Source organism: Limulus polyphemus, unplaced genomic scaffold (assembly GCF_000517525.1).
Source record: "Limulus polyphemus unplaced genomic scaffold, Limulus_polyphemus-2.1.2 Scaffold4080, whole genome shotgun sequence".
Lineage (NCBI taxonomy): Eukaryota > Metazoa > Arthropoda > Merostomata > Xiphosura > Limulidae > Limulus > Limulus polyphemus.
This window is the reverse complement of record NW_013669690.1, coordinates 72,270-77,402: the sequence shown is the minus strand read 5'-3', so window position 1 is coordinate 77,402 and position 5,133 is coordinate 72,270. Positions and strand designations below refer to the sequence as shown.

At 37.5% G+C, this 5,133-nt stretch overlaps 1 pseudogene; it reads left to right on the top strand.

Annotated features, from left to right (window-relative positions):
* LOC106470551 overlaps positions 1 to 5,133 on the top strand; it is a 52,590-nt pseudogene that overhangs the window by 27,092 nt on the left and 20,365 nt on the right.

The window sequence follows — 5,133 nt, the reverse complement described above, 5'->3', positions numbered from 1 at the left end:
CGAAGTTGAGGTGCTCTCGATAATGCACCTTCCTAATACGAAGTTGAGGTGCTCTCGAAAATTCACCTTCTCAATATACAGCAGTGATACTCTAAATGTAGCATACGTTTAATATACAACTGAGGTTTTCTCGACGTATCATGTTCTTAACACACAGTAGATGTAGCACGTTTTTAGTACACAGTAGAGGTTCTATCGATGTATCATGTTCTTAATACACAGCTGAGGTTCTCTCGACGTATCATGTTCTTAACACACAGTACATGTAGCACGTTTTTAGTACACAGCAGAGGTTCTATCGATGTATCATGTTCTTAATACACAACTGAGGTTTTCTCGACGTATCATGTTCTTAACACACAGTAGATGTAGCACGTTTTTAGTACACAGCAGAGGTTCTCTCGATACATTGTGTTCTTAATAATAGTAGTGGTATTATAGATGTAGCAAGATCTTAACGTACAGTAAAGGTAGTGCAGGAGTATTTCATTTTTAACATACAATGTACATCTACCTCAGAGTAGAGGTACTGTCCAAGTATCACTTTCATAATAGAAGATTATAAAGAAATTATATCTATATTGGTAAATAAATGTTGGTTAAAACTATGATTATTGTTTCAATTCATTTAGATTCCCGATTTCCCAGAAGATTATAGCCAGAAGACAGACACCGATCCTAACATCTTGATCCAAAATTTCGATAGCAATGCTTCTTTGAATGGTAAGATCAAGAATAACACATCTTCAATGAGTAAAGGAACGGATATGTCTGCCAGGTATCGTGCTTTGAAGTCTTCTGATAACTCCACCACCGCCACATCTTCAACCTCGGGCATATGCAAGAAGTCACAGGTCAAAGTTAGTCAGCAATTCAAGCAGGAACAAAACGAAACTTTTCAAGAAAATCAAAATTTTTCCAGAAGTTTTAGTGTAGCTTCGAGCGCAAGCAGTAACACCAAGAAGAAACTAACGTCTGCAAGAAGAGGGAACTCGCTTGACACGGTTTTGGACACCGCAGAAACTCCTTCCCGAGGAGATTTTACCTTTGAACAAAAGCAGGTAATGTCTTCTTCCCAAACTAAAACTACCACAGATGGTTTCTCCTGCGAAAAAAGCCAAGATTGATAATAAAGAATTAAAGAAGCTCCAGACAGAAGAGCTCAATTATGCTGAAAAACGTTCATCTTCAGCAGTCAAAGCTCGTCTGGAAACTGATGGCTTCTCTGCTGAAAAGACGAACGTTATTAATAAAGATCAGCTACATTTGAAGTGTGGGGAAACTATTCAACAACAGCAAAGGGTTGCTACGACCACTTCTCAACGCCTAGCAACAGAAAAATTTACAACAGAAAAAATATCCACGACAGCTCAAGAACAACGTCAGACTTTCGCCCAATCATCGCTCCAACAAGAAACAAACGTATCCTCATCTACCAAGCTAAAGATTTCCAATAATAAGATGACTTCCATTCTCAGTGGTCATGATTTCCATGAACTTGGCTTTAGAGGATTGATGTCGCCATCGGGTGGAAGTCCAATAATTACTTTTCCCGAGGAAGAAGTGTTTGTCCAAAGAAGTCAAAATCCTGATTTAGCTATCACCGAAGGCATTCAAGATGACATACAACTTCTCCAGTCGCATACCTCATCATCTGAAGTGGATAAAGCGATTGCCAGGTATTGTTCTAGAATGGAAAACTGTATAAACCGTTTGAAGACATCTCCAACTCCGCAAGTTATGGAACTCTTGTCTTTCATGGCTGATATGATAACAAAAGCCTGGTCTATACCGTCTCATGGACGTGAACTCGGTGAAAAATTGTGTGACATCCTCCGCAATAAAGGCGGACTTGACATTCTTATAGGTAACTGTGTGATGACGGACAATGACCTTCAGTTTGCCAGTGCTAAACTCCTAGAACTTTGCCTCAATGATAACAACAGAGCCTACGTTGTGGAAAAAGGTCTGAGGAATATCGTGACAACAGCGTGTTCCTTCAGCAAAGCGAATTCTGTGTGTCATTCCAGGACTGGAGCAGCAATACTGGAAAATCTCTTCAGACATTCAGAGAAGACTTGCAGTGACGTGGTGAGACTTGGAGGGTTAAAATCAATTCTCTACGACTGCAGACACATGGACGTGAGAACTCTTCGCCATTGTGCCATAGCTTTGGCCAATCTTTCTCTTTATGGCGGTCCTGAGAACCAGCAAGCAATGATCAAGGAGAAGGTGCCAGTCTGGCTGTTTCCGCTAGCCTTTAGCCACGATGATATTATCAAGTACTTCGCTTGCTTGGCTATCACTACTTTAGTAGCTAACAAAGAGATCGAATCTGCAGTCTTGCGGTCTGGAACCCTGGACCTTGTAGAACCATTTGTTGCCAGTCATGATCCAGAAGAGTTTGCCAGCAGGACTTTAACTCATATTCACGGACAATCCAAAGAGTGGCTCATGAGACTGGTTCCTGTCCTAGACAGTAACAGGGAGGAAGCTCGAAGTTTAGCAGCCTTTCACTTCGCCGTAGAGGCTGGTATTAAGAAGAAACTTGGAAACACAGAGGTACGTAGAAACTCGTTGTATTCTGTAACACAGTCTCTGAGCATTCCAATATATATAAATGTAACACAGTCTCTCTCTCTGTGTATTCCAATATACATGTATATATATATATAATATGTATGGAGTTTTACGTCAATGTATTAGGCCTACACGTCACAGATTATATTTCCAACTTTACCTTTGATGAGAAGAAGTGTGTGGTATCACGCATATGTGCATGGGCTGCAACGACTAACTTAATATAATAGTAGCTTAAAAACGAGGTTTACTAAATTGGAAAACTATAAAACAATTTAAAAACGATATATGTATCTATCTTTTACGTCCTAAGCCTATCATCTTTAATAGAAAAACTAGAATACTTACTCCGGGGGCGAGGGTATTGCAATGGGGTCCGTATGCGTGTGTGTGTCTGTCTGTGTTTGCGCGCGTGTCTCAAAAACTGTTTAACCGATCTATACGAAAATCTAAAACACGATGGGGATAGCCCTCCCCAAATATGGACCGTATTTGGATTCTGGATCATTTTGAAGCATTTATTATAATGGTGAGATAGGGCATTTTCGCGGTTTTGGGTTAATAACTCTGTAATGTGTGATCGGATTTGTATCAAATTTCATGGGTACATTAAGGTTGAGACTCCTTATCACACTAAAAAACGATGATCCGGATCGTTTATCATTCTGACGTTATCCAATATAAACACATGCAATCTCGAAAAGGAGCGACTGGGCGAAGGTATGCAATCTCTATGATTGCTCTTGTTCTAGATGTTTTGATACAAACAATTAATTGTAGTTAATTACCTCTAGAAGTTTTGATACAAACAATTAATCTTAGTTAATTACCTCTAGATGTTTTGATACAAACAATTAATTTTAGTTAATTACCTCTAGATGTTTTGATACAAACAATTAATTTTAGTTAATTACCTCTAGATGTTTTGATACAAACAATTAATTTTTTTATACAAACAATTTATTATACTTTCCTCTAAATGTTTTTATACAAACAGTTTATTATATTTACATTCCGCTAGATATTTCACGACATTGGTGCAGTAGAAGTCTTAAAGAGGGTTGCCAGTTCTCCAAATGCCATTGCTTCAAAGTATGCCGCTCAAGCACTTCAACTGATTGGTGAAGAGATACCACACAAATTATCTCAACAAGTTCCGCTATGGAGTGTGGAGGACGTCACACAGTGGGTTAAACAGGTACAGATAGTTAACATGCTATTTTGATAGACCCATATACTGAAAGCGTCGACCAAATATATCATTTTAAGGTGGTTTTCACAACTTTAAAATTGGTTCGTTAGTTTTGTTTTATTAGTTAGAATTTTCACAAAAACGGATACGAGGGTTAACTGTACATAACCGTTTTTAGTTTTGATGTGATACGCTAGAGGGAAGGAAGGAAGACAGCTAGTTATCCTAACACAACTCAACTGACTAAATAGTAGGATCTAGTCATTACTCTTACACTTATTGCGCACCCACGGCACCAAAGTGCAGAGAGTTTGTTCGACAACGAGACGCGAACCACAAATCCTCGGATCCACAGTCCAGGCACACTAAGAACTAGGTTACGCCTGGACTGTAAAATGAGTAAATACTTTTGGTTAAACTGTTGCAGAATTTAATTTGTTTGTTTGTTTGTTGTTAAACACAAAACTACACAATAGGCTATCTGTGCTCTGTCCACTGCGGGTATCAAAACCTGATATTTAGCGTTATAAGACCTCAGACTTACTGTTGAGTTACTGGGAGGGAGGGAAATAAATAACACAGGCCTGCGATGGTTTTATTGACTTGAAATGTTTACAAGTTTTACAGTAATTCCCGTACGCTGAATCCGAAAATAATTTTTCTCCATCACGTACAAATTTTTCGAAAAACGTCATAACGCAACACATAAAAGAAATACCACAACACGTAGGTTTGTGAGTAAAAGACGTAGATTTCACACAAACAAAAATAGGATGAGTGAAGATGCACATTTGTTTGACATCAGTGTTCTTCCCTTTTCTCCAGTTTGTTTGTATTTTTGTTAACAAACATAATAATAAAAAATGTTCACTGTGATAACCGAAATAATAAGTTGATCTAAGTAAGAGTTTTTTTTCTTCCCGATTTATAAAAAAAAATCCTTATGTGATAGAAAAAAATAAATATTATTTTCGAAATCTGTGTAGCTGAATTATGGAAAATCCGTTATTAAAACCAAAACAACTTTCGCAGGCCTATGTTGTTGGTATAGTATATTTAGTTTAAATATCTAAACTATCTTTTACATTAAAGTATCACACAAATTTTGTTTTTAAACAAGCACTAGAGAATGTCCAACAAAATGTTATAAATCAAATATTAATTATTTAACGATAATTGGGACTAGGGATTAGTGTAACCTAACGTTTCGTTCATAACAAATAAGCAAAAGTACCCGTCCCCAGTGATGGAAAAAGTTTAAGTTAATCTATCAATTTAAATTACTTCATGGACTTTAAAAAAGTTAATTGTGTTTCACTCTTGGTTTCACTCAGAGACAAATCTCTGAGCTACATATACCG